Genomic DNA, 10,566 nt, shown 5'->3' on the forward strand with positions numbered 1-10,566 from the left:
AAATTGGATTGGAAGGAGACGGTGAGGAAATGGCAAAGCCAGCCAGAGAATGTGAACTCCATTCTTACAAAATCAACATTTGCTCCTCTTTTGAAAAAAGTTCTTGATTCGCCATCATTGGAGAATTCCATAAAAAACGGGTTTAGGAAATGTGGACTATTCCCTTTTGACTCAAATGAAGTGGATTATTCAAAATGCATGAAAAATAGACTAGAAACTTTGACACGTGATATTGTGAAAGAGAGTGATATTTTGATTGAGAGTAATATTGTAATAACTGAGAAAGTCATTATTTCTTTGAAGCAAAAATTTATTGGAAGAGGAATTGATGTTGATATAGTACTTGATGAACTTGAGAAGGCTAAGAAAAATCAAAACCACAATAATATGAACAGGCCTACAGTGGCAATTGAGACACAGTGCATTGCTGATATTGACACAACAGACATGATAATTGACATAACAGACATGATAATTGACAACGGAAATGATATGGAGAATAACAATAACTCAATAACTCTCAAAATTCATGATGAGTAAAATAAGGAAAACTATGACACAAATCTTATCAGAGACACTGAAAACTCGTCCAACCTTCAAGTGGATACATTGTTTGATGATAGTGAAATAGAGGCAATGGCTGATTATATATTGTTTGAGAATTCTGATGTGGTAGATGTAGACACCAACAATCCTTCCAAGACATTATTATTTATCAAGACATCTCCAAAGTATCATCTTCAGAAGAAGAAAATAATAGGCCTAATGAAACAGCCGAAGTAAAAGCAGGTCCAGAAGAAGAAAATAATAGGCCTAATGAAACAGCTGAAGTAAAAGCAGGTCCAGAAGAAAAAAATAGTAGGCCTAATGAAAAAGCCAAAGTAAAAGCAGGACTATTATCTCCTTTCAAAAAGCATTTATTCTACCCAAAGCCAGTACAATTGGGAAAGAGAAGAAAAAAATCAGAAAAACTTCCCAGTGCAATCTCATCTGATAAGTGGCGAGAGTATTACACAAAAAAAACATAGCTAAAGCTGATGAATTCAACAAAAAAACAAAAACGAAGAGAAGAGAGAGAACAAAACAAAAAAATAAAATTGGAAAAATCAACAGCCAATAATTCTGTTTCGAAAAAAAATATTGAAAAATCTAAAAAAGAAATCAAGAAAAATGAAAAAAATATTTCAAATTCTAGTGAGACAGAATTTGATGAAGCAGAAACTATGATGGTAGGCACCAAGAGAAAAGAGAGCGATTGTTCTGACAGCGATGGAGAATCACTTCATATGATGGCTTCAAGGTTTGAGGAGAAAGAAGAAAATGGAGAAGAGGAAAGAGAAGAAGAAAACGAAGAAGAGGAGAGAGAAGAAGAAAATGAAGAAGAGGAGAAAGAAGAAAGTAGGAATGCGAAAATTGGTGCATGGGTATTGGTAAATTTTTCTACAAAAAAAAGTGTTCAACATTATGTTGGGCAGGTAATGGAACTAAATAGTGATAATGATGAGTGTCTTGTAAAATTTTTACACAAGTGTAAAAGTGACAATAGTTTTGTATGGCCAGAAAAAGAGGACTTATCCCTAGTACCAATGAATGACATTATCCTTGTTCTCAAAGAGCCGCAGATTGATAGGAGAGGAGGGAAAGTATTTTTCAAGTTACGGTTTGATGCCTACAATGTACAATGAACTGCTTTTGTATATTTGAACTGTAATTCAAACTGTTTTTTCTCTATTTTATATCTTTCGTTTTTCGAATATCTAGCATATATAAGTATGATTTAAGTCAATGAACATATAGAATTAATTATTACATTGGTTGATTATTCAGGTTTATTTATTAGGTTAATTTTTGGTGCATCTGAAGAGATTTATGTCATTTTCTTTCTTATTTTACTTGTCATAATCAATTTTATGATTGAATTCACAAACAAGAAATATTTTATTGAATGTAACTGCTTAGCAAACAATGTCAACTGCTTGTTTTCATTTAATGTCTCTCATTTTTTGAATATCTAGTTTTTATAAGTTTGATTTGAGTCAATGTACATATAGAATTAATTGTTACATTAGGTGATTATTCAGGTTTAATTGTTAGGTGAATTTCAGTGTATCTAACAATATTTATGTAATTTTAATCATCATAATTGATTTGAATATTGAATCTACAAACAAGAAATATTTTCTCAAATTGACTGTTTGGTGAGCAATGTAGACTGTTTTTTTTTAATTGCGTGACAGTCATTTTTTGACCATTTGAACGCTTTCTTTCAATTTCATAACTCTTATTTTTGGACTATCTATTTAAGTATGATTATGTAGAAAATATTCCCTATTATAAACAAATAAATGATTCATCTCATTATATAAGGCAATTATTATCAATTAACCCCCTACTTATAGCATGTTACCAACCTATGGCCGACTACAGGATACAAAGTGGTCGACAATTGGGCTACAGTGGCCGACTACCAGTGATTGTGTATTTTTTTTATTCATTTATTTTTTAAAAATACATGGCATTTTTTCCCATTCAAACAACTTATCAAACAGTTTCATAAATTTTCTGTGATAACAATGGAAAAAAAATATTACATTTGTTTTTATTATATATTTACACTAGATGATTGAAAAAAGAAATAGTCTGTAACTGGCCAACTACTGGAGCTTTTACCCTATCATTTTTCAAATTAGATTCCAGTTTATGCTTGAAACCATGGCATTTATAAACTTTCAACCAAGACATTGAAAATAATGATTTTTGAGTTTTCAATTCAAATGATAACCGTCTACTATTTTATTGATTCCAAGATTATTTCAAGTGTCAATCACAAGCCACTCATGTGGCTTCACCTAATTATGCTTTTAATATGAAAATTATTCCAATAACATGGGATCTATAAATTCAGCAATACCGGTATTTAAATATCGCGCAAAATTGTATTCATACATATGATTGAATACAAAGCGCATGTGCCGTCAAAACCTTAGACCAGTTATAGAATAGACACCATGGGAAGTCTAGCCTCTGAAGCCAACATCTACTGCCATATCTCCAAATCGTGACGTCATCATCGGATGGAAAACTTTCAGATTGTGTCTATTTCAGAAGTATGTAAATTATAAATTCATTAAAATGGTAGACTCAAGCTGCGCTCCCGCTGAAATAAACACAATCTGCTATGGAAAATAATGTGAACAAACTCTACAGAAGAGTTTTCTATCTGATGCTGACGTCACGATTTGGAGATATGGCAGTAGATGTTGGCTCCATCGACTTTCAGTATGAATATACAATGAATATATTGCTGAAGTTTCTTGAAAGCATTATTGCTTTATCGCAGAATCAACGTTCTAAATTGTGCAATTTATGGAATCAAGCAACCCATTCGACAATTTGTCTTCCAGAACACTCATGATAGTCGAAATGTAATTGCATACAGGTGAGTCAAGTTTTATCACTTCCACTATACATTTTTTTTCTATTTTGAAACTTCTTTATTGATTCATAAAGTTACATAGGTAATATGACAAATTACAATAATTATATTAGCAAAACGAACTATAAAGCCCAAAGGTATAATAATACCAGTATGTGAAACAAATTGAATTGAGGTTAACTATATGTGCAGTGGTGTTCGAAAAAATTACCTATTAGGTAGAGACTACAATGATTATTCTACTTTACCTGCCAAGTAAAATATTTCGGCTAAGCTCTAGCCGGTGTGCTCCCCCTGTTATCTCAGTTATTATTGAAGATATCGACTCAATTTTTTTTTAAATGAAAGAGGAAGACAAAATAAAGCGTGCTAGCATATTTTTATACCATTTGATTCAATTTTAATATTAGAAATAGCTGTTTCAAAACTAACCTTATTCTGAAGAAAGGACGATTCTAAATTATAATGATTTGTATCAACTATTATTAAAGATATTATGGGACTCAATTTTTTAAATGAAAGAAGAAGAAAAAATACGTGTCGGTAACTGAATAACAATTCTAATCAATGAAATACAATGTTATTAATATTAACAGCAAATTTTATATTTTGTCCAACCTATAATCATATCATGTTTTTACTAGCACCATAGAGTTGTAGAGTTATAGAGTTGCTGCTCTATTCTCTAAAGGTCACAAATTTGAAGCATGCTGAATAGAGTTGTCATCGGTTTTTGAAATTGCTTGATAAGAAAGATTCCGATTTCAACTTGTTCGATTAATGATTCAAGAGTTCAATATTTATTTTATTGCTTTACAAACTTCAATTTGATATATTTGAATTATAATTTGATCTACATTTTTTTCCATAATTGGAATACTTTTTTTTCAAAAAATTGGTAACCCTAATGGGTACTAAATTTGTGAAGTCTCATTTAGGTATTAATAATTAAAGTTTATTTATTTATTCAACCATTCAGAATTATACAACTTACAGAAAAGTACCACAGGCTAGCTTATGCTTAAAACGGTTCCAGTTATAATTTTCACTATCTTCAATTTTTTCAAAAAAAAAATCCAATTTTGGGAAAAAAATCATTTTGAATTAGAACTCAAATGTATCAAATTTGAAAAAAAAAATTCTAATTCCATCAAAGAGCTAACCATTACTGCTGACCACATTTTCTCCTGTATCTAACGATATTGATGAAACCCTACCTACCAAAGTTTTATGTGACTATCAAACCTTAAGTGATGAAGACTGAGCAAGTATGAGGGTTGCTCAGTCTTTATCTGGTAAGGCTTAGTTATATTAGGTTGGAAAATGCTTGGTTAGAGGGGAGCTCAATGGTTGGGCTGGATTGCATTTGTTAGTTTGAGTTAGGCTTTGTTTGGTTGGGGATGATAAAAAACTCAGGTTACAAAGGTTTGGGTTGAAAAAGGTTGGGTTAGGAGAGTTTTGGTTAGAGGAGGTTGGGTTGGAAAGATTTTGCTTAGAAAGGATTTGGTTAGGAAGTCTTAGCTTAGAAACACTTAGGTTGAGAAAATATTAGGTTGGGAAAAGCTTAGGTTAGGAGAAACTTTGGTTAGGAAACTGTTGGGTTGAGAAAAAATTAGGTTAGAAAAAGCTTTGGTTAGGGAAAGCTTTGATTTGTGAAATCTTTGGTTAGGGAAAGCTTTGATTTGTGAAAGCTTAGGTTGGGGAAAAGCTTTGGTTGGGGAAAGCTTCGATTAGGAAATGCTTAGGTTAAAAAAAGCACAAGTAAGGAAAAGCTTAGGTTGGGGAAAAATTGGATAGGAAAAGCTAAGGTTAGGGAAAGCCTATGTTGGGAAAAGATAAGGTTAGGAAAAGCTCAGGTTAGGAGAAGATCAAGTTAGGAAAAGCTTAGGTTGAGAAAAGCTTGGGTGAGGAATAAGCTTAGGTTGGGAAAAGCTTTGGTTAGGAAAGCTTAGGTTAGGAGAAGCTAAGGTTGGGAGAATCTAAGGTTGAGTAAAGCTTAGGTTAGGAAAAGCTTTGGTTAGTGAAAGCTTAGGTGAGGAAAAGCTTTGAGTTAGGAGAAACTAAGGTTAGGTGAAGCTAAGGTTAAGAAAAGCTAAGGTTAGGAGAAGCTAAGGTTAGGAGAAGCTTAGGTTGGGAAAAGCATGGGTTAGGAAAAGCTTTGGTTAGGAAAAGTTAAAATTGGGGAAAGCTTAGGTTAGGAGAATCTGAGGTTAGGTAAAGCTTAGGTTAGGAAAAGCTTTGGTTAGGGGAAGCTTTGGTTAGTGAAAGCTCAGGTTAGGAGAAGCTTTAGGTTAGGAAAAGCTTTGATTAGGGGAAGCTTTGGTTAGTGAAAGCTTAGGTTAGGAAAAGCTTTGAGTTAGGAGAAACTTAGGTTAGGAGAAGCTTGGGTTAGGAGAAACTTAGGTTAGGAAACAGTTGTGTTAGGAAAATATTAGGTTAGAGGAAGCTTAGGTTAGGAAAAGCTTTAGTTAGGGAAAGCTCTGGTTTGTGAAAGCTTAGGTTGGGGAAAGCTTTGGTTAGTGAAGGCTTAGTTGAGGAAAACCTTTGTGTTAGGAGGAACTTAGGTTAGGAGAAGCTAAGGTTAGGAAAAGCTTAGGTTGGGAAAAGCTTTAGGTTAGGAAAAACTCAAGTTAGGTGAAGCTTATTTTAGGAAAAGGTTAGGTTAGGAAAATCTCAGATTAGAAAAAGCTTAGTTTAGGAGAGATTTGGTCTTGTCCCAGGCTCAGCTTTAGTCATACTTGTTCAGGTTAGTAATTATTTGACTTGATTCAAGAGTTCTGTTGTGTATTTTTGAAAGAATAAGAACTCTCAGTAGAATTATTTCAATGATCTTTATTGAACACTTTATATTGTTAAATCGAATACGATACAGAATAGAAAATACTAGAACAGGTGAACAGCGCCTTATGAATGTGTCTGTCTTTGTGTTTCAAAATCAATGCCTGTCTGATCTTTTTAAATGTTGTAGTGTAGAAATGTACAATAGATAATAATTTAGATTATAATGCAAATGTTTGTGGTAATCATATCATATTCTGTATAATAAATGTTGTTGGTAATAAATTGAATCAGTGTTTTCTTCATTTCTGTGCAATATTTTATGTTGGCTACTCTGTATAGGTGGTAGTTCAAATATATATATAACAAGTTCATTCAATTAAAATTTATCATTGTCATAAGAAAATGTGATCAAAAGTAAAGGTTTGTACATTGTTCACCACTTCTTCAACTCCTAGTTATTAACATTATAGTTCTTTCCATACTCCAAGAGTCTCTACTTTTGAAAAATCTCTTTATCTTAACTCTTGAATCCTATCTCAATGATCAATTGTTCTATTCAATCATCTTAATTACTATAAATGTGAATGACTTGAACCTGACATAAATTGACCAGAACCTAATTGTTTTTTTAATGTTTAAATTAGTATTTTAGGATAAAATTTATATTACCGACATCTATTTTTTCTTCCTCTTCAATTTAAAAAAAATTGATTGATATCTTCAAAAATAGTTGAGATAAAATTTATTGTGCAATACAATATTGTGAGATACAATTTATTGTTAGTCACATAAACCAAAAATTACCAATTTCTGTTCTGTTTCAGGGTCAGCTTTAGAAACTTAATGTTAATTTAATGAAAAACTCCCCAGGATAATATCTAATTTCTATTTAATTCATCGATTAATCAATTATATTGTATTCCAATGTCCATGCTTGCCTGCAGTTACCTCTTCAATCACTTTCGAAGAAGTTGAATTGATGCGAACATTCATTCGAGCAATCGCTTATTTTGAAATCTTTAATTCGGCCATATATGAGTCAGCTGTGCTATTGGCTTCAATAATCACAGTTCATTCTTCATTGTTTACATAACCTCATTCTTCATTGTTGAGTCTCACTTCAGAAATTCAAAGTGTTTTTTTTTAATGTTTTAATTAGTCTTTCAAAATAAAATTCATAGAAGCAACACCTATTTTTCCTTCTTCTTTCATCAGAAAAAAATTGAGTTTATACCTTCAAAAATAGTTGAGATAATAATATATTTAGAATCGTCCTTTCTTCAAAATAAGGTTAGTTTTGAAACAGCTATTTCTTATATTAAAGTCGAACTAAATCATATAAAAATAGGCTAGCGTGCTTTATTTTTTCCTCCTCTTTCATTGAAAAAAAAATTTGAGTCGATATCTTCAATAATAACTGAGATAACAGGGGGAGCACACCGGCTAGAGCTTAGCCAATATTTCTGTTTATAATTGATTGGACAAGTAAAAAACTATTACAAAAACAGTCTTAATAGAAAGTTAGTAGTAAGCTTGCATAGGCCTACACAAGAATATTTGAAACTTGAAACTTATAATGTACAGTATTTCTAACAAAATACTTGTTACCTACCTAATAGAAGAATGAAGAGTAGGCTACATATTTTTACTATTTTTATAATAATTAAGTGTATTTAAAATTAATTTACAGTCCAGTTAATCAGTCTGACGCTTACCTAACCTATAATGACATGTTAAATCATGGCATTCTTAAACTTATCCCAAGTTCATTTCCACAAGCCAATTTTTTTCTGAAAATGTATGAAATTGTTTGTAACTTATGTAGACACAATTCTTGTTTTCTGTTTTGGCTTCAGTACAACAAAATAGGCCTATGTAACACAAATTCGTTCTGGGTTTAAACAAAATACAGAGTCTGTAACTTGGATTGAGTTTTAAGCTGTGTTTACACTATGTAACGTTTTCATAAAACAAATGTTACATAACAAATTAAATCAAATGTTACAAATGCATATAACAATTTACATGCAACTTCGAATTTTATAACAAAATTTCATGTCATATAACACGTTTTTCCTTTCCTGCATAAAATCAATAAACACAAACAGATGTATATTTAAGCTTATTACAAATTTATTTTTTTCTATAACCAAAAATTATACAACAAATCTATATAACTGTTATTTATAACATGTTACATGTAAGAAGTTTATTAATAAGTTATATATTATAAACACACTTTTAGTACTAGGTAGTAAGTTTTAGCATTTTATCAGTTTCCTTTGTTTTTGTCTATGATTTTCTTGAAACAGGGCCTTGCATTAGTTATCAAAAATAATGAAATCCTTACATTTTAGGAAAGTGAAGAAGAATATGACCCAATGTGGAGATTGTCAGAGAGTGATTCCAGTTAATTCAGTAGTGACAATGATATCACTCGGAATGATTTGAGAGGTGAGAAATAGCCTACTTGGTCCATGTGATAATTACAGATAAATTTATTATTATTCACCTTTGTGTAAATTGTTTGTTGGTTAATAATTTGTGAAGAATTAGATTTTCAACACTTTTATGCTTTTGAGTTCAGCTGTTAAATACAATCTATCTATAGCCTATTCAGAATAATGTAAACATTAGAGCTTTTAACATTCAATTGTGAATAAATACTGAGTCTGTATGTTTGTTCATAACAATTTATTAGGCTATGTCTAAAATGTTTGAATACATTATTATATTTGAATTAGTAGATTCCATGTTGTGGTCTCATATTCAGAACCTAAACTTTAAAGATTTTTGTCTAAACCCAACAAAATGTCATCAATAACCAACCTTACAATATAATAAAGAATCCAATGAAATAAAAATAACATGTCGTTTTTGTTTTAGATTGTTCATCTCCAATTACTGCTGATCAACTGAAAATTGCTAAAGGAGTAGAGAAAGTATTGTCAAAAACATCACCTGGAACTAAGGTAATGTGAAGTGGGGTAATTGGGATCTTGGGGCTATTGGAATCACAGGTTTTTTTTAATTTATTTTGGCTTGAGAAATTAAAAATTATATTGATTATTAAACTACTTTATTTTCTTCATCTATTGATACATTCAAAATTGATTTAAAAATTGTCAATCACATCGAATTTTTTTTCGTTTTCTCTACATTTCCAGTCTGGGACAGAGTTGATCCATAATTTTACATTTATTCACAGGTTGAATACGAGCTGTATGAAATGTGACAGTGGAGTGCCATTCAATGTTTTTTCGGGTGTAGAGTTCAAAAATGAAGTCGAAATTCATCTAGGAACGTTCAGAAAAGTGTTGCAGCCGTGATCCCAATTACCCCATGAAAACAGCATCATGGGGCATTTGGGATCACGGCTGTTGGGGTAATTGGAATCAGAGTGATTCCATTTACCCCAACCACCTATTATGTTTTCAGTGAAAACTTGTGCTTTTTGTGGACTATATTGTGAACTGTTTATTATTTTTACGTTTTGAAGTGTTTTGTGAACTATTTGTGACTCCAACTGAAAGTAAAAATGGTGCGAAATTACATAAAAAAGAATAAAGAAAAAAGCTACACTGATGAAATTTTTCAAGCTGCAATAGCAGAAATTGATAAAGGTCTCTCAGTAAGAGGGGCCTCTCAAAAATACAATGTTCCATTCAGCATGCATGCTAAGAAGGGGACCAGGAGAGTAGGGCAAGGAGCTGGAAGGCCTACTGTTTTTCCCCTTGAAGTGGAAAATGAATTGGCAGACGGTTTGAAGACTCTTGAGAAGTGGGGCTGGGGTTTATCTCAGAAGGAAGTGATAGATGTGATTGCTGAGTATGTGAAAAGAAAAAAGATTGAGACACCTTTCAAAGATGGCCACCCAGGAGAAGATTGGTTCCTAAAATTCAAAAAAAGAAATAATTTGTCATTGAAAAAACCACAGTCTCTGGAATATGCCAGAAAAAAAGCTACCGACCCTTTTATCATTTATCGTTATTTTGAATTACTCGAAAAAAATTTCATGAATTGAATTTGTCAATGAAGCCAGCTCAAATATATAATATCGATGAGACAAGTTTCTGTCTTGATCCTTCGAAAACGAAAGTTGTTGGACAAAAAATGCACCATCTTCTAGAGTAGTAAGTGGACCCGGATGCGAGAATACAACTGTTCTATTTGGTGTGAATGCTGATGGTGGGAAATTGCCCCCTCTCATTATGTTCCAAGGGAAAAATGTGTAGGACACATGGATGGCTCCTGAAGTTCAAGTGTTTCCTAACACTAGCTATGCTGCATCCCCTAATGGATGGATGCAGTCTGACATTTTTTTAAATTATTTTAAAAAAACATTCCTG

At 31.9% G+C, this 10,566-nt stretch overlaps 1 long non-coding RNA gene across 1 annotated transcript; it reads left to right on the plus strand.

Moving 5' to 3' along the window:
- Positions 1–3,309: 3,309 nt before the first annotated feature.
- LOC120350527 lies at positions 3,310–9,211 on the plus strand. Its single transcript, XR_005570854.1, has 3 exons — positions 3,310–3,439; positions 8,575–8,671; positions 9,104–9,211. It is a non-coding gene; the product is annotated as an uncharacterized LOC120350527 (long non-coding RNA).
- The last annotated feature ends 1,355 nt before the right edge of the window (positions 9,212–10,566 follow it).

The sequence above is a fragment of the Nilaparvata lugens genome, chromosome 3 (genome assembly GCF_014356525.2).
Source record: "Nilaparvata lugens isolate BPH chromosome 3, ASM1435652v1, whole genome shotgun sequence".
In the NCBI taxonomy this organism is placed as follows: Eukaryota; Metazoa; Arthropoda; class Insecta; order Hemiptera; family Delphacidae; genus Nilaparvata; species Nilaparvata lugens.